A 24910-nucleotide genomic window follows, 5' to 3' on the forward strand; every position below is an offset into this window, starting at 1 on the left:
ATATTAGCAAGATCATTCTTCCAAGCAGAGGGTATCCAGCTTTGTTTTAAATTGCATGCACAGAATAAGAACAAAACAAAACTACCCTACCAGAACATATGCAGAGATTGATCTTTTTGTGTCATTACACCATTCTATATTTAGTGTCCCAAAATTACATAAGCTTTTGACCTAGCTTTCAAATTCAACTGTCTCGCCTCATTAGATTTAAAAAAAAATTTAAAAATCATGTTGTCAGAAATGGTCCTTTGGGGTGGTGTAGGTTTGGTGTTCTTTGTTTTGTGGGGGTTTTTTTTTTTTGTTTTTTTTTTTTTTTTTAAACTTAGCAAGTTTGTTTCATTTCTACACTACTATTATTAAACTACTCCAGTAAAAGCAAACCAAAAAACTTGTAGTTGGATCACTAGGTTTAAAATGCTATATTAAACAAACTCAGTAATTCAAATCTAAACAAGTTAGCTATAGGCAAGAAAGTGGGTTCAGAAAATGCTGCTCAGATGACAGAATCTACAAGTCATTATTTTGTAGACCAGACACCAGATAACTCCAGTGGCAAGAATGATGTCAGGAGGAAACTACAGCTGTTGATCATCCAACATTTACTCTGACTAGGAAAAATATGCTGAGGTAAGGAAAAGGAGTTAAAATTGCTATCATCACAAAGTAACTAAATGCAGAACGAGAAGAGTGCCTCCCAAAGAACACAGGATGGAAAATGAGAAAAAGTCTGTCATAAACTAAAGACCAGAATACATCTAATGCTGTTACTGGGGCAAAGAGACAAGCAAGTAGAGTCTGGCCCTCTTCAAAAGAAGGGATGGTTACTGCAATGCAGAGTAAAGGGAAAGGATGGGCAGGCAGAGTAGCTTTATGAAGTTCAAAAAGGAAAAGTAAGATGCATTGCCCAAGTGTGTAGGATATGATTATTTTTCTGTGTTTGTTCACTATCTTAGGTGGTTCTTACTGGCTATTATTTTCATTTCTGACATCAAAGGAAATATTTCACCTCCACTACTGAATCTTTAGTACTGTTATTAACAACTCTCATCACAGGGCAATTAATTACTTTACTACTATCTGTCTTTAAGCAGTGCTTTAACTGATGCAAAAGCAATAGGCTGCACACTGAAGACAAGAAGCAATAATCCGTGCATAGCTTCCCTGTATTTGCAGTAATCAATTATCATCACACCTTTGAAAACTGCCACTTCGGTTACTTTCTAATGGCTCCCAAATCAATACTGAATTGAGACTTGAACACAAAGTAAAAACATAAAATGCTGTATTGGTCACAAGTAGATAGAGTCAGACTAGAGATACGAAGGTGGGGAGGACTATTCATTCCATAATGTTCAACTTCCTTCCTTTTCCCCGGGCAGGCTAGGCACAGAACCTTTCTTATTTTTCTCAACATGAACTTGGAAGATCTCCTTTATCCTTCCTCCTTCATTACATGCAAAGACCCTCCGACATCCTCCCTAACCCCACAGAAGTCAGAAAACACCTGGATGTGGCATAGTTGACCATGCACTTTTGTTATCAAGTATTTCACATATCTAGCTATGGTAGTACCCCACAAGGCAAGAAACTCAGATCAAAGGAGAATTGTTTTAAAGGAAAATTAATCAACTGCGTACTGATTTTGAAATTATGACTTCAGTGTCTTTATTAAGCAGCCAATATACAATGATCTTACTGAACTGTGGCTTTCCGAAAGTAATAAAAAGTACTAAATACATTAAGCATCTGCAAAATAAGGTTTCTCACAAGTAGGTAATTATCTCCAAATAAAATTATTTCTAGATCACTCAGAAGAAAAAATGGATTACATGACTATAGATACTTCCCTGGAACATATCAATTTATACTACTCATCATTTCTACTGTAGAGCAGTTTAAGAAGAAACTATTTTCAATCTTCAAAAACGTTTCACAGATCTAACTTTCTGAAGGGCTAAAATAAAGTTCATGACTGAAAAATGTAAGCTGTGAGAAGTAGCACACAACTGAAAACAACTGAAGAGGAGAACTTATGAAGCTTAATTTGTTAGAAAAAACCCACACCTTTAGCATAGCAGGTGAAAACTAATGCCTTACTTTGCAACTTTCAGATAGGCTCCAGCCAAAGAAAAACAGGGAAAAAAGCTTCTGTGGTTACCTAGAGTATTTTACCTACTCTTGTTAAATACAAGAGTGTAAAAACACACAGCCAGCTTACAATGCACTAACAAGTTTCAGCTGAGTAGTAGTAAAAAGGTGGGCTCTGTTATCCCACTACAAAGGCAAGGTTAAAAAGAAAAAAAAAAGTTTGATTTAATTCTTTAATTTATTTACTCAATCCATTTTATCTATCAACTGGCCAAGCTAATAGCTCAATTTCTGTGGCTCAGCTGACAGGTAGTAAGTTATTAAGTCACAGTGATTCAGCTGGACATCCTCTAGTTTCTTTTCCCCCTGTCATTACTCCTCATTTCTGGATCGGAAACGGAACAGCAAACCACAAAAGTGTGCAGAAAAAATACTGCTATTGCCACTATTTTTAAAAGAAGAAAATACCCTTCAAATATCTAGAATTTTAAATTCACCATGTCCCTTTAAACTCGGGGGTGGGGGAATAAAAGCTTTTCTTCAATTTTCTCACTACACTGACATTTTCAAAAGCTGCACCTTTTGCTTTAAGAAATAGTTGTGCTATTACATTCCTCCACTGCAGTTGGAAACATTCAAATCAAAACCTCAGCTTCATGGCAGCAGAACTAGGAACACTGCTTTGCTCCACTGTAACATGACAAAAAACAGTTCAAAGATAAATATTTGCCACTCAGGGGCCTGAAAACCAGCAAACGTTCCTCCACAGCTTCCTTCTATTGCCAGGGCACATTTTATAAGGATACCAGTTCTGTGTCTACGGCCTCGCAACAGTTTGATTTCTGCAAATGCAGTTTAAAATAGCAAAACAACATACAGGAAGGAAAGAGCAGGAAACCAGTTTAATGTGTTAATTTGAACTCACAGTAAACTTGGTACCAAGAAAATCTAGTAATCCTGATTAGTAACGAGTCTTTTACCCACAATATTGAGACAGAAATGGCCTAGCTGTAAGAGATACTTCATTTGTGACTTAGTATTGTAAGGAAAAGGCTTCTCCAGGAAAGGATGAAGTCAAATTTACTTGCAACTGCATGAGCTGTAAGACAGAAAGATTTATCCTTCTCTTTAAACAAAAAGTCCAAGATGTACACAAGTCTCTAAAACATGAAGAAAATATGTCATATAATGAGCTGCAAACCAGGCCGTTTATGAGCTAATCCTCCCAGAGCTTAAAGAGGAAAATAAAACCAATAAAAGAGGTTTTTCCACGTTTTTACTGAACTATTACACATCTAAATGTAGCTATTGAGAGTCCTCAGAACACCTGGTTGCTTTGTAATCATGTCCTTAACATAACTGTGTGCATGTAAGCAATGCTATGAACAAATATGCAAGCACTTTAAATGCACTATGTCATTAGGCTGGGCAAATGACTACTCGGCTAACTAACAATTCAGTAGATTTATTTTATACTTTTAAATATACCTGGCAAGAATGGCAGTCTAATATTCTGTGCAACTGCCTAGCAATTAATATGAACTACTTCATCTTGCATACTATACTTTAAAACTTCAAAAACGCTCTGAAACTTTTGACCATCTTGTTTTCATTACAGTTAATAGTTTTACTACAGTGTGTGCCGTAAGAATCAGCGTAAGTTTTATTGCCATCTTGACAACTTAAGTTCTAATGAATACCTGGGGCTATTATCTCAAAATGTATTGAGTTTTAACTTCTTATTTCTCCACTGAATTGGAAAGCAAAAAAGAAAAAAAAAGCCTCCTGCCAGAAATTTTAACAGCCATTAGGAAATGGGCAGTGAAGGAACCAGATACAATTCTCATACCAGCATCATCCAAATCTGAAAGCTACCATATTCGCCCCATAAATAAAAAACGTGAAAAGACTAATGCTTTATGGCAAGGTCCGGGAAACTCTGTAGGTGTTCTAATCAATCATTAAAACTCCCAACCCCATAAAACAGCTAAATAAATCACCTGAAAGTTATGATATATGTAAACATATAATTGATTTGGATATCCACTTTATTTGCCATTTAGATTTGAGTGTACACACAATATTCACAACTTTCTCTAGAAATTGGAGAAGTTAACTTTTACTCCAGAGCTCCCCACCCCTTAGTTTATTTTTCTCCTGATCACTTGTAATCACTTGCATCCATGAGGCAAGACTTCAAGAAAACCTGTTCCAAGAAGTTGCAAGTTGGCAACACTTAGAACCACACAGTACCACCTTCTGTCAATCACCTGGAAACCTTCAGTAACAAATAAATGGCATTATTAACGGACAGCCTCCTTCGCCTCCTCAGAAGCCACCCTACTTTCTAAAAGAAGAAATGTTATTATTAGGTCTTCAGTAGTGACTGTAACTCATGACAACCAGGTTTCTATGTTTTAAACATTCCTCCTGATATTCAAGCATTTGTATCTGGCAATTTGCAACCCTGCTTTACTGTTATTCACAAATGGCTGGTCAAAGCATGTTTCAGCAACAGTAGCTATGTACAGTTGTTATACTCATTTGTCTCTCCTTTATAGATGGGATTCTTTGATAGCTGGCATTAAGAAAACCCAGAAGTAATGCAGAGATAAATATTATTTAGCATGCCTAGACTGCATTAAAAAAAAAAAGTATAAAGACATGCTAAAGGTGGTTTTTTCCCCTTAAAAAAAGGTTAAATGCATTTGTCTCTGCAAAGTAGTTGCCTACAGTAAAAAGAAGGAAAACAATGGACTAAGTAAATCAGCATACAGTTAATTTTTTTACATTAAGCACGTGTTTTAGGGTTACAAGGTATTTAAGAACACCTATATAAAAGCAGGCACATACTATTGGAAAGAGAAAAATAGCTCTTCCAATCCTACCCTATCCTTCCAAAAGTCATAGAAACCTTCATATATTTTATCTAACTACACACAAGACATACAGATGATCAATAAAAGTACAATCCAGAAAAGGAGGGAAAGAACATGCATACAACATCACATCTCATTAAACACAGCTTCACTTAACATGTTACCTTTACTAACAAAACTATTGTGTATATTATAATAGCATTGAAATTGACATCTTAAGGTTGTAAAAAACAGTTTTGAACAAGGCTTTGATATCAAAAAAGCATTTTTTACAGATAACTCGATTCAGATTTTTATGATGATAAAAAACTGACCTACACTGACAAATCTTTCCTTTTACTTCCATCAAGAAAAATGCTTATCATAGGCAAGTCAGAAAAGCAGCAGCAGCTGGGGAAGAAAAGCCTGTAAATAAAGGGAGATTGTTCCTACAGTACATGCTAATAAATTAAGGCTGGGTTTAAGATGTCCCAGTCATCATCCTCATTTTTTGTGACAAACCATTTTGCACACCTATGCATTTCATTGCAGAAAACAAGGCACATTTCCATTTGCTTTCAGTTCCATTCTTCTTAGCTTCCACCTTCTCTTTCTGCAGTTTACCGACAGATATGCTTTGTGGAGGACTTTGGCAGTTGCAATGACTGCTTTTGAAGACTGACTTAATTTTCCTGGAGTGCATGTTCAAGACCTCATGGGTATGGTTTGCCTGAGTTCTATAATTCTCTGGCACAAGAGATGATGCCTGTGGCTGAAGAGAGGGCTCCTTTTACCCATATGTGACTGAGAATCGATAAAAGTAAAACCTTGGCTCACCTTTAGTGGAGCGAACTCCTTCCATTGACTTCAGTACAGGCAATAGCATTTCAAGAGCTTCACCTCCTTGCAATTATGCTAGGCAAGCAGTTTATGTGATAAGAAAACTTTTAAAGTTAACAAATTCTGTCAGGCTCACTACATATATTTAAGGAATAGTTCCAATATATCTTAAGTCTTACAAGAACATTTTTCACCAGACATACCCTCCACAACTTGCTGGAGGTCTCCAACAGCTATTCAATGCTGCTCCCACAACACTGCTTGAATTGCAGAGTCAAAGTCCCACAGCTCATAGTTCTGATCATCCAAACTGGAACACCAGTTGTATATAGTGGTTACTGCTTCCAAGGAGCGGTACAAGAGACCCAGTGTTCGTAGCCACACAGGCAAATGTGGACCGTGAAATGTGAAGATTGCAACTGATGTCAGCTTTCATTACTATACTGGTAATAAACTGTAGCAGCCAAGAAATAACTCCACTGTCTATTTTGCTGCTTCTATTATTAGAAAAGCAACTGCTAGACTAAAGGATGGGATGGAGTGCTGCAATCCTTTTGAAGTACCTTGAGCTCATGAGTCAGACCACTTGCAGAAAAAGCAAGCTGTACAGTACATTCCTCCCTGGTGACAGATAAAATACATTAAGTATTAACCACCCAGAGGAACATCAATGCATTCATGAACTAATACCCTGATGCTCTAATACCTTACATACTGCAGATGTTATAGTGGCCAGGAAAAAACAGTCCCACAATTCTTTCTCACCATGAAAGGATACTTTTTTTTACATTTTTAACACACTTTGGAAATAAAACATCAGAACAATAAGTAAAGGTTATTAAGGGATACTGAAATCAGTCAAGGTTGAAAGTTAAAAGCAATCCTAAGAAGTTTCAAAATATGCACAAAAAATACCTACTTAGAAGCACATTGTCATGTCACCAAGGTCCTAAAAAGACAGAAGAATCTGAACCAACAGTAAATATACTTCAGATTAACTGTTATCAGTTCATATTTAAAGCTAATATTCAGTACCATTTTGGTCATTCCTAGTTACAGTGTAGAAAGAAACACTGTCAATCTATGTTCAAAAATGTTTATTTCCAATATCAAATAAAGACAATCCTGTAAACTTAGCCTTTAAGATGACCGTAAACCAAAAAGAGGTATATAAGCTGAAGATGAACTTTTGCCTTTTGCTGGTTAAAAGCTTCTAAACACTCTGGGGATGACCAAAAAACTGTAACGCCCTAAGTGACAGAAGCAAAGAAACATATTTCTATAAAACAAGCATCCAAGAGACTCTGAATAGAAGGATCTCAGCTAAGTTGTTACACAGCACAAAGACAAGATTTGCAGCTTACTAAGACCGTGCAATTTTATGTGGCAAGAAACCTCTTTTGACAATCTCAGGGCCACAGGGCCGCTTGTATAACAAGATGTCCCAAGATATTTTGGCCCACAGGTGTCTTATTGCTGCCTAGACAGATACTACAGATTTGAAAATTTTAAGGAGAAGAATTAGGACATACAAGTTTTTTTTTTATCAGTTTGCACTTTCTGTTCTTCAACCCCTCTGTCAGAGACAATGATGGAAACACCACAGTCAATCCCTCAATGCAAAGAGGTCCAATGCTTGCCTAAATCGTCCATTTTTGTCATAAAAGGCTGTGGGTCCTACATTTCAGTCTCTATCTGCAAGGATAATTTTTACATGTGAGAAAGGATTCTCACCACTGCAGCAAATGAATTTATATCCTACATCCACAGAACACACTTTCTTTTTTTTAAAATGAAAGAGTCAAACTCTTGCAGTTTCACCCATAATACTGATGTTTACTCTTAACAAGGTAGTCCAAAATAAAATTTGCATAAGTTGATATGAGTCTTAAAAGTCCTATTCAGTGTACTGTATATTGAATCAACAGTATTTTAAGTATGGCTACAATGCAAAATACATCTTAAGCTCAAAGAATGCTCTATCTGTAAGATATTATCATTAAAAACATATTGACTTTTCTAGAATTAAAAAGAAAAGTTACTTTGAAAATGGGAATTTCAGAATACCACACCATTACAACAATTAGATGAAGTAGAATGAAGGGTAGATGAAGGTAGAGCAGGGGATGTTTTTCTACCTTAATCTGAGCAAGGCTTTTGACATTGCCTCCCATAACATCCTCATAAGTAAGCTTCGGAAGTTTGGGTTAGATGAGAGGACAGTGAAGTGGACAGAGAACTGGATGAATGGCAGAGCTCAGAGGATCATGATCAATGGCGCAGTCTGGTTGGAGGCCTGTCACTAGCGGTGTTCCCCGTGGAGTCTTCTTCCCTGGAAATATTCAAAACCCACCTGGACACGGTCCTGTGCACCCTGCTGTAAGTGTACCTGCGCAAGCAGGGGGGTGGGATGAGATGATCTCCAGGGGTCCCTTCTAACCCCTACCATTCCGTGATTCTCTCATTCAAGCCTGTTTCTCTTTGTAAAACGTTAAGCACTACAGAAGAGCATTGAGAAGAGGAAAGAGTGTTTATTTCCTCTGATCAAAGAAACACACCAGTGCAGCTGGGTAACTAAAAAAGTGCTACAAATACAGAGCTTGCTACTATTGTTACCCTTATCACCCTTTCAAGAACAGTTGGCTGCAGGTCTGTATTTTTAATAACTTGAACTCAGCAGGCTACTACAGTACTTTACCCACACTCATCTGCCCCATCACTACTGCTGAGCAACTAACCAAGCAGGATCAGAACTGATAAACAGGGTCTGATAGGAACAACTCAATAAAAGCGACATGGCTTCCTTCCCCCCCCTTAAAAATTACAGGTCTCTTCACAAAAATTCCCATCAGGAGGTGGAAAAGTGGTTCCCTCCTGACTTCAAGTCAGAAAGGGTTAGAGACAAGCCTCCCCCCTATATACATATATGTGAAAAGAATGAGAAATAAAATGGAGGAAAGGGGAAAAGTAATTTAGAGCACAAAAAAGGCATAAGGTATTCTGAAATTCAGTATGTCAACACTAGGACTTGAGCTTTAAGAAGGAAAGCTGTAGGAGAGAAAACCGTCACCTCCAGCAGCACAAAGTCCAGCTGGAGGCCAGTTACTAGGGGTATACCCCAGCATTGATACTGGGACCAGTACTGTTTAGCATCCTCATTAGCAGTCTGAACAACAGGACAGAGTGCATCCTCGGCAAGTTTGCAGCAGGTCTGTAGACAACGTGCAAGCGGGAGGAGTGGCTGATATGCCATCTGGTCGTGCTGCCGTTCAGCGGGATGAGGACAGGCTGGAGAAATAAGCCAAGAGGAACCTCAGGGAGTTCAACAAGGGGAAGTGCCTAGTCCCACACCAGGGGAGTGGCTTTACAGAAAAGGCCATGGGGTCCTGCTGGAGAAGCTGACCATGAGCCAGAAATGCATGCTCGTAGCATAGGGCAAACAGTAACCTGGGCTTCATTAGGAAAAGCATTGCCAGCATGTAGAGGGAGGTGGTCATTCCCCTCTGCTCAGCACTTGGGGGGCCACAGCTGGAGCACGGGGTCCAGTACCAGGCTCTGCAGTACAATGTAAGATGCAGACTTACTGGAGTGAATCCAACAAAGGGCCACTAAGATAATCAAGGGACCAGAGCATCTTTCATACAATGAGGTGCTGAGGGAGCTGGGACTGTTCAGCCTGGAGAAGAAAAAGCTCCAGGGGGGGAATCTTGCCCATGTGTAAGTACCTGATGGGGGTGCAGGGAGAGGAGTAAAGACTTAGCTAGACTCTTTCCTGCAGTATCCAGTGACAGATTGAGAGGCAACGGGCATAGATTGATATACAGGATATCCCACTTCAACACAAGGGGGGAAAAAAACAAAACAAAAAACCATTTTTACTCTAAGTGTGATCAAACACTGGCATAGGTTGCACAGTGAGGTTCTGGAGTGTCCATCCTTGGAGATATTCAAAACCTGACTGGACATGGACCGGGGCAATCTGCTCCAACTGACCTTGCTTTGAGCTGGTGGTTCAACTATATGATCCTCAGAGGTCCCTTCCAGCCTAAACAATTCTGTGATTCTGTGATCTACAATCTGACACCGGGAGGTAAAACACAGTGTTAACAGAATTCTTACTCAGTGGATACCTCCAACTACAACAAAACCTACAATTTTATCCTGCGGCATGAAAAGGAGCAGCCTTTACAGTCACAAAGCACCTCTTGCAAATATAAACTGGCAAGGTTTTTCTGCCTTACTGCTGCAGAACTGCAGCAAAGACATAAATATGAAGGATAGTTCAATCTTTAATATGGAAGACGCAAAGTATGATTCACCTGGGATCAAACTCAGGCAAAAAAGTGGGACCAGCAATGAACACTACAAACTTGTTAGCCAGAATAAGCCATTCTGTTCACTGCTATGAAGTCTTGAGATCTTCATCTATGTCTTTATCTGTACCTTTAGCTACATTAAAAAACATTATGGCAAATTGAACTACTCTATTGAGCCTGATTTGTCTGCATGTCAAACATGAAGCATGAAAGCAGCTACATTGAAATTGAGCTACTTTTAGTTACTCAAACACCAACACATTCAAATTGCAACTTAATACTAAAATGTAGCTACTGACACCTACTTAAACCCAAAACTTAAAGCTTAGAGTAGTAACAAGCAAACAAAAAACCCCGACATGTAAAGTGGGAAGACCCCAGTTATTTCCCCTACTATCTTTATTCAGGATATTTCATATTTTTCCTAATTTGGGCAAGCTGCTCCAATACTTGAAAAACAAACATCATGTGAGCATCTGTGCTGGTCACAAGAAGAGGAGGGGGCAAGCCAACACAATCAGAGCTATCAGAAGACGGAATGATGGGGAAGCAAGCACCAGTTGGACCAGAATGAATCCTTATGGACTGTGGTCTGTTACATTGGAAGACCTGCTGGGCAAGTCCAGTCAGCCCCACCTGTGAAGCATAACCAGCACAAGTCACCTAAGTCATCTTCAAAATTGCTATGATTTTCTTTCTTAAAACAAACAAACAAACTTGTTAGGCATGTTGTGGTCTTTTGGGCACAGCAAGCGTAGAGTTTTGTTGTTTTGAAGGATGTTAGGACACATTAAAAACATGCAATCCCTACTCTTCTCCTTTTCCCTGTAAGCTTAAGTTCAAAAGAGAAAGATAAACATCCTCATTATAAAAATTTTGTAGCTATGTACCACAGACACTACAGAACCACTGTTTAGGCAGGGACAGAGTGACAGCTCTTTGATTTTTAGTGGGCTTGCATTTGTTTGGGGAAAGCAAATTAAAGAAAACATTTTCTCCCTAAAAGAGCACTCTGAAAGCACACCCTTTGTCACAGTTAAAAGTACTGCATCGTAACAATAACCTGAGCTGTCTTTGCAGAGTCAACTCTCTAGGGAGCAGAATCTACCCAGAGGCAGTATCGAAAATTACAATACTATTACTACAGTTTCCTTTTGAGTCACTGGCAATGGTATGCATTACTAATTTGATCCTGTGGCTTGTCTTTCCAGATGTGAAATTCCCTGTGATGGCAAAGAGTCATTCATGAGGTACTTCACTTCCCTCAACTGTTAAGGTGGCTCAGAAAGTACAGCTCCCATATCACACAGCCTTAAAAAGCTAACAGATACAGGACAAGAACAGATCTTCCCAGTCAGATTCCAGGGGAGACAATGACCACAGAATATACCCAGGTCATGGCCCTAAGTAAATGGTTACTTTTCAGATTGAGTATTCAACACCAAAAACCAGTATATCCAACTGTGTGAAAAATCCCATTAGGGTAACGGTCCATGCAAAGCAAATTACTTGTCAAATAGCAGTCCTGTTTCCTCCACAGAGAGGACTACCCTCTTTCAAAGCAGAGGGAATGGTAGTAACCTGCTTTACAGCCTCAGCTGTTAACTCTGAGAATCTTGATGCAAACTAGTTAGTTGGCCTAGTACAAGCTGGCTAAAACAAACCAATAATCAACAGGACCACAGCACTCCCACAGTTTCCATTCAACTGTTCAGCTGCTTATGCAGAGCTGCACACTGCAACACCACAGGACTTTCTATTACGAATCAAACTTTCTTCTTTATATGACAAAAATAGAGCCTGCACTGTGTAGCCCAGAAATTAATACTGGGGAACTGGACAAAGAGTCCACTGAAAAAAATTCACCCATAGGACAGAAGCAAGCCTTCAATTAAATAATTAGGGAAAAGCTGTAATTCTGTTTCAAGAAGGAAATAAGACATGAGCAGAGTCTGATGGCTACAAAGAAATAAAGAATCATCTATCATCATAAACAGCTAAATAGGTGTATGTAACCCACACTACATTTTTTGCTTTTGCTTTTGAAGTGGACAAATTTGAGTCCTTACTGATCCTGGACAGCAATACATAAGACTTGAAGGAACTCGTTACAAAAAGTTTAAGTATACTCTCTGATAACTGTTGAACTGCCCAAAATGAACTCCTGATAAAGACTACTCAAAATTTTCACTGTTATTTAAGAGGGAGCAAGCTCTATTACAACAAAACATTGCAAAAATTGCTGTTCGGCTTCTATCTCTTTCCCCCCCCCCCCCCCCCCCCCCTGAAGTGAGGTATTTGGAAAGCCACAGTTCTAGCCATACAGAAGATTCTGCTCCCACTTAATCCAGATTTCCAAGTCAGTCCAGTTAAAAGTATGGCTTTAAAGAGCAAGTAACTGGTGGCATATAGCAATGAACCTGACCAGGAAGAGATGGCCATTTCCTGTCCTTTTAAGATTTGTAGATTGCAAGCTTCCTATATAATTTCAAGGAAACCAGATAATCTAGACGCTTTTCAGATGTTTTTTCCCAAAAACACAGCTGCAGAAATAACATGACATATTCAGCAATCTTACAACAAATACCTCAAGGCCATGGAATATTAAGTCTTTCTGGGGACAGCAGAAGAGGCCAATGGAATTTAGTTACTACCTACTGCATAAGGGACTGGAGAGGCTAGCTAGCAATGAAAAGACATGAGTTGGAAGTCCCATTTCTATTTTTAACTGCAAGTTTTAAGTTACTCTATATTTTGGTACCATAAACTTTTCAGAGCACTATACAAGGTAGAAGACATGCAGAATGCAGAAAACTGGCACTGGGTTGCACAAAGTAGAGCAATTTCTCATAGGAAATTGATAAAGCACTTTATTCTGGTGCACTTTTATCAAAGCTAGAGAGGTAAATAATCAAGGGTTTTCTGGTATCCATGAAATTCTCTCAAGTGCCTTGAGGTTTATCAAATACAGGAACGAGAAAACTGTAATAGGGCTGGAAGTGAGTAAACATTACTTTTCCTTCAAACAAGATGAGGAACTTGCCTAAAACTCCAAGTGAGAGTTTGCATTCATCTCTCCCTACATACCAAGCCTAATTAAATAGCATGGTGAAAAGGCTTGATCAGCCCCCAAGCATTGAACTACTTAGCTCTAGAACTGCACCACCTAGACTGGGCGCAGGCAAGGGTTACAGCCAAAAGGGTACATATCAGGAAAAGCTGCCAGAGCGGCTACAGGTAAGAACTAAGTGTATGCTTTTCCGAGGATGTGCCGGGTTAAAAAAAAACATAATTACACTACTGAGTAAGGAAACCATTTCCCTCATGTTCAGATCCAATTAGGCCCAGAAAAACATGTTTTTCCATATAGTCTTTAAATAAATCATATTGATTTTAAAAAAAACCAACAAAACACCAAACAAAAAACCCCACATGTTTATCAATTTTCCTCCTAACAGAAGCAATCTGCATGACTTTAATGACTGGCTGAAGGTTCAAATCAGGACTATTACTGGACAACAAGATTCCAAGTATGGTAAGACCACCCCTACATCCCAGCTCTGATCATTACCTTCTCCTTATCTAAATCAAGTTTAGTTACCTCTTCATATTCTTCAGTTCTTGTCTAAGTTACTACAAAATGCTGTTGATGCTTTCTCATTATACAGCTGTTTTTCAGCCCAGCTGATACAGTACAAAACAACCACATAAAAGCAGTGCTGTACGTATTTGGAAAACCCTTTACTTTCAGATTATCCCTGTCTCTATATCTGTGCTTAAATTACCTCTGGCCTACATGGGCAAGGCAAAAGGCCATTCTGTGCATTTATTTACTGTCTCCCTACAGTGACCTCAGAACTGAGGAGCTTGTCTCTACTTGAAGGACATTGACCATTTAAACCTCTTCAACTCAGTCAACTCTGAGCTCCTGAATGACCGTAAGAACAAAAATACATATTCAAACAGTGTATTTTGAGATTGCAGAAGTAGCATAATCTAAAAATCAATATCCTCAAGCAATAGAACTGGCTACTAACCAAACAGCTGCAGCACTATTCTCTCCTCCCCCCATACACCTCTGCATTATCCTCCAGTTCCAGTGGGTTAGCATTGCCATATACCACAAAACAGAACCAAGTCATTGGATATTTTCAAGTTGCAGTGTGGCAGGGAAAACTTAATAATGAAAGGTATGCAAAGAATCAAAAAAATAACTGGATACAGATGCAAGGAAGCAGAAGGACAAACATTTTAAAAGAAGCCTTAAATGTTTGCGCCATTAGGTTTCAAGAACTTTATTAAACCTCTCACCCACGCTACAGTCTTCACGACAAAGAAGTTATAACACGAACAAGAACTGTAAAAATGTTTCCCCCTGGACTTTTGAGATACTGTGTTCATTTTTTTTCAAATAATGGATTTTATAAAGACCGGGGGAAAGTGATGTTCAGTTATCACAAATTTAATCAAAATAATTTAATCATAAAATAGTAAGAATCTAATGATGCAGATTAACATAATAGCAAATTCCTATATTCAGTTTTACATTTCTGCTTATACAAGTCCCATTATTAAAACAAGAAGCCACAGTAAGTTTGAAAAGTGTGCTGGAATTAGTATAACAATAATTCTAGCTGGGAACTTAAGCTAGTACTTTTGTTGGTATGACACTGCAAAAGATTCAAGCCAACAAAGAATCTTACCGTATTTAAATTTACCCCAGGTTATCCCATACCAGTTCAGCAACTCTTAATTCTTAAGAGTATGGCCACATTTCAGGTTGCTGGTAAGCAGAAGTCCATCATCATAAAACCAGAAGTGAGGCCTTCAGTGGTACTCTCAGGCTATCACAAATGAAGTAATTAGCAGGAAAAAGCAGCCTCCTCATTAGATTGATTATTCTAGCTGATGTACCTCAAAGCAGCAGCAGAAAGTTTACTGTTCCTAATTTAAAAAAAAAAGTTTAGGTCTCTGGCATCTGTTACTATTACAGAGCAAATAACCCTCTTACACCTGCTGACAATTACAAAAAAAATACCTTGGATTTGTGGCTGACAGTCTTACTGGGAGGTTCAGTAGTGTTTTTTACTGACATAAAATGGTCAGACTCGGTACAAACAAATTTATACAAACGTTCTGAATGGCTGGCTCCAATAGCTACCCTTCATCCTTAGCACACAGACTAATATTCAATGCACCTTTCAATGAAATACCCAGGTCCTAATTTTGAAATATGCTGCTGCAATGATAGTAATTGAGGCATCTTGTCTGTTCTCTCTTCTCCCTCCCCTAATTAAAAAAAAAAAAATCCACCTCTCAGATCAAAAAGTTTTTCTATACATTGGGAACAAATGGTAAAAATGACAGCAGACAAAAGCTAGGGGAACAACAACAACAACAAAAAACCCAAAACAAACCAAAAACACACCCAGACATCAGAGTACTTCAGTTAAAAACAGTACTTCACTGCAGAGCAGTTTCTCTGAAGAGCACCTGTAAAGAGGTTTAACAACAGAGTTGTGAAAGAGACTGTGGAAATGGACTTCTCCATCTCAAATACAGCAAGCCTGCCACAAATGCAAGAAGACATTACAAATCTCAAAATTCCACTTTACAATTAAATGATTAATGTGAATAGTCCTAAGTCTGTGGGTAGCAATAGGCACTGTAAGCACTTTATATGCAACTTGTAGTGATCTGTGGCTACAAGTGCCTTGGCTTACTCATGAAGCACTTGCCAAAAGTGTTACAAATTAATCTTTCCTCAGACAAAAAAAAAACTAGGCAAAAATAAATGTATTCGGGCTACAAAAGTCTAGCACTTCCACAGAGTAAGAGCTTTGGTCAATATACTTCAAACATCTAATCTACCTATCCAACTAAATCCTGCGTACTTTGCTCAAAGAAACCCTGCCTCAAAGCAAACCCAGTGAGTGATCAGACACTCAGATTTACCATGCTGTTTTTGCAAAGTATCAGGAAAGGGTGGTAATGGGACTGGAAAAGGAAGGCGCAGGACACCTGCTACACTCCTTTCTTCACCACAGCAGCCACCCAAATAACCCTTAGCCTTCCTACAGTGACACACAGCAATGCAACTCGGGGCTATATGAACTCAGCTCTGCATTTTAGCTTGTAAGATTTAGTAGGCTGCTAAAACATTCACAAAGAATGTAAGCAATAAAGGGCGGGGGGGAGGGGGGAGGGCATGTTTCAAGATTTTCTCCCTCTGAAATGGATAACAAAGTGCTTCTCCAGCCTGTAAAAATCTTGTCAAACTCCAGAAGCCCAAGTTAGTCATCAAATGATCTTTAAACACATCCAAGACAATAGAAGTACCCAGGCAAGGGCCTTTCTGTTGTCACATTCCCCTCCTACATTACTAGGTTAGAAAACCGAAGTATCAAGTTTGATGATACAAATAGAAGAGTTTCAAATACAAAAAATATTTATCTGTTTGTTTTCATGTAATCCACTACATGCAAGAGGCTTGGCAGACATTTATATTAACTCTACCTGCATCTGAAAGCATTTTTACGAATGTAAACTGAACTTCATAGGTCCTTCATGTTATTATATTGGCATATACACAGGCTACAGTTATATTTATTTCTAGGTAAAGCTGTTGCTAGGAGGAACGACAATTAATTTTATGCCCGAGACAAGCACAGGAAATAAAAACGGATATGAAAGAAGAATGCATTTGGAAAGGAAACTGGCAGTTACCAGAGTTGGAGTTTTGCCAGGCCATCTATGTATATTTATGCGTACCAAAACAGAACAGGTTCAGGTACAAAACTCGAGAGGACGCATTTCTAACGTAACGCCTCCACGACGGTAGAGAACCCTTCTTGACAGACCCCCATGCTGCTTACCACCCACACCGTTGCTCTCTCCCAGGTCTCCCCAAATACACTCAAATAAACCTCGAGCCTCATGTTTCTACATGTCCCTGGGTCAGATTCATAACTGATTTTTTCTTTGTCTCTGCCCCGCCTACAGTAATCTGAGCATCACTGCGCTTTCCTGAGTTTCAGTCAGGTTGATGCCCTTCCAGTCCTCCTTTTAGGAGGCCACGCCAACTCCTGTTTATATACAGAGTAGAAAGTCTTAAAACCACAATACTTTAAGTTCTTTTACCACCTTATCCTTTTTCCTAATATTAAGACTAAACAGTTATCTGCATATGCCTTTTGGATCTAGAAGGCTATGGTAAGCAAGGGGGACTAAACATCATCTAAAGGAAAGGATGCTGCTTCATACACTGTCTGCCACTGCCAGATTAACATGTTGCTCCAGAAGCAGCAGGAGTCAAAGCCTGGTTTGCCAAAAACTTGTTCTCTAACCTCCTTCTCCTCAACAGGCTGGACAAGACATGCCGGCACTGTGGCATACCCAAAACCATTAACGCACTGGTTGGACATGCAGCTGATGTCCAACAAGACATACGATGGCCAAATCTGCCTGCACTACCCTCAGCTGAGGCACTAACTTAGGTGTCTCTCTCCTCCACTCAGCTGCCAATTTCCACCAAACTCGTGAGAACACCATTATGTCTGAAATCTGAACCATCTGGTCAATCGCAGATAGATTTCCAAGGAGGCAAATCAGAAGTGTGGGAGGGGTGAGAGAAAGAATAGCTGTTAAACAAGTAGCTTAATCCCATTGGGGAACTATGCTTAAACCAGTCACATTTATCTACATAGGTAATAAAACATCCAAGTCACCAAATTACATTAAAATAGTGTTCAATGGCCCACCCTAAGCACCACACTCAAACTTAACGGATGTTTAAATTATCCAAACCCACTTATTCTTAATATTAATGGGTTTCTTTCCCCAGTTCTGGCAAGCAAACACAGACAGTACAGACTTTCACAGAAACTGCACATGGTTGTAACTCTGGGGTGCTAGAAAACAAATGGAACTAAACTAAAAAACCCTCAGACAAAATCTCCTTTTTGTCACCGAAAAACCACACACACAAGCACTCACGCCATTGTCCTAATGAATCAACTTTCCAGAACCTATGCCCTCCCAAAGAGCAGCAACGCTGGCCCTTGCTCTTAGAATACCATTTCTATTTTTAGTTCTACGTAAGTGAAGAGCAATAATAAAGTTATTAATCTTTCCCCTCCCCCTTTCCTTAAATTACAAAACTGAGGTGAATCTCTAAGCTAGTTTAAACTATAAGACTTCTTAAATAGGGACAATACCTTACCTTTTAGAACCACAAGGTTTAAACAGGAAGTTTTCAGGTTATGTTGTACGACTCAAAAGAAGTAACACCATTGACACTATCCTGCAAAGTCAGTATTTATGAAAAGACTAAGTATGAAAAAAAACCAAACAAAACCCCCAAGCACTGCTGACTTTTAGTGTCATTGGAAAGTAGAAGATTAAAGTCCCCTTCCTTTTTTACACAGAGGCAAGGAGATTGCATCTCTTCTACTCTATTCTGCCCAGGAAAGAGAATCACTGAGTTGTCCAATTCAGTTCCAATTCAAGTTCAGCTGTGAATGAAATTGTTCTGATCTGATTTCAGCTTACACTAATGAAGCTCTTGGCCCTCTTAGAGTCCCTTCTTACCTCTTCAATAGCTTTTAAACAACAGACAAAATCAGCAAAGCACAAAGTTGAACCACTGATATTTTTAATATTATTCTCCATCTTGTTCTTTACAGATTTTATAACATAATGTATAGCTGTGCACCGAGCCAAAACTTCCTGTAAGCAATCCACTGATACTAATCTCTTTCCTAAACTGCTAATTTATTTAAATGTTTATTATTTTGGACTGTTCCTCTCTGAACAACTTCTGCATTTTGTTGGCTATTCATACAGCTTAAGTACTTTTGAAGTTCTTTACAACTGTCTTTGGAGCCGACAAACTCAAACAGTATACATACAAAGCAGGGACCCCACTGCTAAGCTTTCATCAAAATGAACACTTGTCTTTTTATTCCTTTATCAACCAGTTTTCACTTTATGATAACCCATTGTTCTCACCCTACACTTAGTTTTCTTCTCTAAAGGAACTTTGCAGAAAGCACTTTTCCAGTCTAAACAACACTCACCAGTTAACAAAATCGTAAGAGAAGGTGAAGAAATCTACTTCAGTGACACTTTATGCATGTACTACTGCTGCACAGGACTGCTCTCTTGAATTGCGGCCACAAGCACTAGTTCAACAGATACATTAAAGCTGATACTGTCACCAAAAGACACAGTTCCTTCCTCTTTTCCTTTGCTATTTGTACCCACCACCTTCTTTCACCACATCCGCAAAATGAACTGGGTTAGGGACTGTGTTTTACAAGTCACCCAGAGAAAAAAAAAAAGGCAGGTGGGGTGGATAGTTCTAGTGGAGATCAGGGCTGCGATCCAGATCACCACACAATCATTAAAATATCTGGCCAATAAAACTGAAGCAGTGATGGTAGGATGAGTCTGAAAGGCTGGGACTAGCTTTCTTCAGTAGCACTCCCTGCTTGAAATGCTTGTGGGTGAAGAGATAAAAAAAAAATTAAAAAAAAAATTACAGCCTCATACGCAGAATCCCTCATTGGTGTCACAGAACATTTTTAGCAATGTAAACATATTAACTTTATTTATTTCAGTAACTGCATATACAAGTGGCTGGACTATTACCTCAAATGTGGTGTGGTGACGGCAACAGCAGCGCAATTACATGGCTACACAATCCCACATTTGATATGTCATCTTAAGCATTAGAGTTCATATTCCACTGTAATAAACTTGAGCAGATTACATATCTTGAAGCTGTATTTTGGCTCAGTTCACACTGGAAAGTTACACCACTAAGCTTATATTCCATAAAGGATTTACTAACTACCCTGTCTAATTAAGGTTGCACAACTCTTCCATTTTTAAGATCCTGTTTTCAGTGGCTTAAAACCTTGCCAAACTAACCTTTGGCAAGATTTCTCTATCCCTCACACACATCCGACAGAGAAAGGGAAAGTGATATATTCTGTTCATCTGTTTGAGTTTCATTCTAAAACAGTAATTTCCCGAAACAAAATGACAGAGAAAATAGGTTTTATCCACATTAAACATCCCATATTTTTCTCCAGTTTTCTTGAAAAGCTCTAAAACCTCTATGCTTTAGAACAGCTACATCAAATGAGAATAAGAAATTGCGTCTCTGACTTAAAGACATCATCTCCGACATGTTCCAATACAGATGCATCACACTGTCAAAGTGGAAAAAAAAATTCCTCCTTCATGCCCTCTGCAAAGAATTTCTGGACAAATAATTTAACTCCCTAAGATTTTGCTTCTCCAAATCAGAGCTGGACAAAGCTTTTCTGTAATTATTTCACATGGTTCCTAAAAGCCTACCATCAAGAAAAAGCAGAAGAAAAGGTACAGAGAACAGGGGCACATCTCTCAGGTATTCTTAGTCATATCCTTTCAGGCACTCAACCAGCAACAAAGAGAGAAGTAAGATGACTAGCGCAAATAGGTACTCTAAAAACAAAGGCCCAGAACTACTATGAGGGATGAAAACACATCCTAAAAATAGCAAACTCAGCCATATCCAGGAATAGAGCCCAGAATTCCCTAAACTTTGTCTTCCTTTGACTGTTAGCATGTAAGCCAATTCAGAAGCATCCCGCAGCCATTCCTGGACTTAGAAGTAAATAACCACATCTTTCTATATAGGTATTTCTCAATAATTTCATCTTTACTATCCTTAGGCAGATGTGACAGCTTTGGTATGCTTGCAATAGTTTGTGTATTATCCAGAGTAGATGAAACAGGAGCAGAGACTATGCCACTCTAAGAAGAAAAAAATAAAAAGGATGTGAATAGCGACCAACACCACAAATATCACCAGCAAATAGCAACAGTGTGTGCTTTTGCTCCAAGTTTTGTGCCAGAATGCTGTAGCTTTCTAAAAATGAAATTCAGAGAGCACTTCAATACCTAATCTTTTGGAGTGATCCTTTATAGTTAAATGATACAATAGGAAAATGAAAGATAGCTATAGTGCTTTTGGCACATTGCTGACACTAGATGAGCTACAAAGAAGTGTGGTAAAGCCTGTAACTCATGTTCTAGAAAGGAGAGGTGGGAATTTCCTGGTGTGATTTTACATATTATTAAAATAGGACAAGGGTCACTGTATAGCACTCTTCACAGATAGACACATCACTTGCACATAGAAGTTGACAGTGAGTTCATTGTACTCCTTACCTCCTCTTACGCAAACACACAATGAGCCTTTGCTCCGAGGCCGTGATAGAAACAGCTCCAATGTCCCCAACTCATTCAATTCTGACCTTTTCTTATCAAGACAGCTCACAAATTACACAATAACTTCCTCTTACAAACAGCAAAATAAATGAAGAGCCCTGCTTGATCTCAGCATAACCTACACATAAATGATACACATCAGAGAAAGCTGCATTTAAGCCAGGGATTACCTAGAAATTCAACACATAGCCATAGCATAAACTAAAAGTTTCTGTGTGGTATGCTGCTATCTAAATCTACAGAGTCACATCAGGTATTTTTGCACACTCAGAGAGAACATAAAACAACAACAATTTTGTTTCTCCATTTCACATGCTGACTGACCTCAAAAACACAAATTGTTTCCCCCCATGCCCAGTCCTCAGAATTGCCACCAGTCCCGTAAACAAAATATTGCCCAGTTAAAATAAAAAAAAAAAAAGAAAAAAAAAGGTCACACTGTATGAAAAGAGGAGGGTAGAAAACAGTGTCAGGGTCAGAGGCATAGACAGGTCTCCCTAAATATCTTCCTGCCTTATTTGGGGCAAAAAAACTACTTTGTTTCATCTTCTGCTCTTCAGCTCCTGCTGCACTTCCTGCCCGAGCAGGGGAGGGGCTGAGTAGTGATGAGAAGCAGCACAGACTGTCTGCACTGAGGAAGTGTAGTCACAGCAACTCCACCTGTATCTTTTACAGTTCTGGAAGACAAAAACATTCACATTCTCAGAAGATCAGAGGAGTTGAGGCTGTTGACTGATGAAATGGAAACAAAGATTTTGAATTAGAGAAAAAAAAAACATGACTGCTGAAAAAATTATAGAGTGGTCACTACTTAATCATACATACAAATCTGCCAACAAATTTTTCATCACTTGAGGGGAGAGGAGGGGAGGGTCACAGCTAAAAATCCAAACCTCAGTTTTACTCTGCTTGGCTGAGTAACAAAGGAGGAGGAAAGAGAAATTCTCCTCACTCAAGAAAACCCGACAACTCTTACAGACACTCTTTAAATGTCACCTTCCTGGCTGACACAGAACAGTAATAGGCAATACCATAGGATTAGTTCACTCTTTATTAAGCACTGCATCTTTATACCAGTAAGCATACTCACACCACTAAGGCTTTTTTGTGTGTGGTGATGGACGTGTATTACTCTTCCTTTCATCAGCATACCAACTTGCCCAACGTTCCTGCAAGACTGTGTGTGTTGGCAAGAGGCTGAAACAGGTTTTGTCAAGTTCTCTTCACTGCTGGAGTATGAAATACTCCAAGCACAACTCTGATGGAAACCCCCTCCCAAGGTGCACGCAACCCTGCCGACCACTAACAACACCTCTCTCTAGTGCTCTGACAGGCAGAAGAGCACTGAGTTGCTGCCGACACGGGATGCTCACTCGTCCCCAGCCAGAGGTACAGGCTGGGGGCACACACCACTGCTCCCTACAGCGGGACCAAGCTGTGCGGAGCAGAGCAAAGTACAAGATTAGCATCACCAGTATCAGGAGACTGCATTACTAACCAGTTACTCTGCTATCCTAGACACTTCTAACTGCAATACCGCAACAACACTATCACAGGCTAATGCTAACTTCTGCATTTAGATAGCAGGAGAAGACAACAAAACAGTTTGTCTGAGTGTATTTAAGCAAAGCAAGCTTTTCTCTACCAGTCATATTTTTTAGCAATTTGATATTTAATACAGGGATATTAAACTTCAGTCTGCAATAGTTACTTGCCCAAAGAAGTTCAAATCTAGAAGATGGTTGCTTTAAAACTAGTTTTGTAGGTGATCAGGAGGTCACCAGAAATTCACTGCCACAGATACGCTCCATCTCCCTCCCGTTACATCCACTGCATTACTTAGTGGTTTCTGGTTTACTTGTATATTAAATGACAAATTGTAGTATGGGGGGGGGGGGAAAAGGTACTTGCCAGCAAAGGATCAAGCACTCTCAAGTCTGCTTTTTTTGGAATGCATCTGCCAACAAATGCAGGAAAATATTTAGAAGTGTTATTCAAAGGTACCTTTCAAATCACACTAATATGCAGATTCAAAGTGTCCTAACTGAACAGCTCCTACAACAAGAGCAATACAATTATATAAAAACCCTTAAAAAAGAAAAAGGCTTAGGAGAGTTATGAAAAGGCCTTTCTGAAATTGTATAAAAATAAAATAACATTGCTAGACTATCCGAATGTTCTTCATAAAAAGACACTCAATCTTCCTTTTCATAAGAAACACTATAGTGTTCAAGAGAACAACATAGATATTTATCATACTCTGCCCTTTAAAAATCAAAGGCAACCAATTATACCCAAGTTCTCTCTCATACTTGCATCTTAAGAAGCAAAAGATTAGGGAAAGGAGAATGACCTTTACGATTTCTCTTTCCATTCCTTTCTTTATTTTGCTTGTCCGGTTATACACTATCTCTTTACATAACATCAAGTGCATCTGCAAACAGAAACACCTACATTTATCAAAAAGCACAGACTGGAGTTGCCAATACAGACACAGATCATGTCGTTTCTGTAACAAATCCTCTAGGATCCTAGCACAAAACCGCAGGTTTATGCGGGGGTGGGAAGGAGAGGGGCAGACCTAGTTTATGAGCTTTCCTCAGCCCTTCCAGCTTTATTTGATAAAATATACCAACAATTACACAACAGCAGCAAAGCCCCCAAGAAAAACCTAGCACTTAGCATATTTTCTTCATTTGGTGTTGAGCTCTCTCCTGCACATTACCTACAAACTCTCAGGGGAAAAAAGTCCACCCTGAATCTACTTTGCAAGCTGAGTTTAAGTCCCTAATTACAAACGGTTCATGCCACTTCTCACCCAACTGAAGGCCCAAGCTCAGAAGAGGAAAAAGGAAATAAATTAAAAAACTGAAATACACCTTCAACACTACCTCCAATTAAAAGACAAGTAAACTTATTTAGCTGGTTACCCTCTCAATCAAGAAGAGAAACAAACAAAAAAACTCATCAACTCAAAAGAAAAATCCTTAATCTACTTAATGAACCCATACATAAATACTGTCCTGCATTTACTTTTGCAAAGATGGAACATACTGAAGCCTAGCTTTTGACTTAGTTTTTGAAATTGGAAACAGAATAATTCTGGAGCAATGTTTCTTTCAGATGCACCACTGCAATCCTGATGTCTTGCAACACTAACTCTAATAAAGTAGTATTTCAGTTCTGAATTAGTTATGTCGTACTCTGTGAAAAGAGGGGACTTAGCAACAGGCTTTTATGAATCTATCAATCTGGAAACAGACACATAAATTACTCTGCCTATGTATATTGAAGCCAGAAAGATATGCTTTCCAGGTTTGTTCTCCATGTGGTGGTGAGCACTGACGAGGAAAAAGAAAGAATGGACAGAGAAATAGGCTATTCTTGCCATTTTGTAGCTTTCAGTATAAAACACATTAATGTCTCCACATCAAATAAAATATAAACTGAGACTTTGTACAAGCATTTGCTTAAAATCCTCCTGAAAACAAAAGCCATGCTTTATAGTGAAAAGCAAAAAGGGCC

The 24910-nt window shown here is 38.9% G+C and overlaps 1 protein-coding gene across 3 annotated transcripts in view; it reads right to left on the reverse strand.

Annotated features, from left to right (window-relative positions):
* LPGAT1 (lysophosphatidylglycerol acyltransferase 1) overlaps positions 1-24910 on the reverse strand; it is a 66270-nt gene that overhangs the window by 38237 nt on the left and 3123 nt on the right. The gene's annotated exons all lie outside the window — the stretch shown is intronic.

Source organism: Phalacrocorax carbo, chromosome 3 (assembly GCF_963921805.1).
Source record: "Phalacrocorax carbo chromosome 3, bPhaCar2.1, whole genome shotgun sequence".
Lineage (NCBI taxonomy): Eukaryota > Metazoa > Chordata > Aves > Suliformes > Phalacrocoracidae > Phalacrocorax > Phalacrocorax carbo.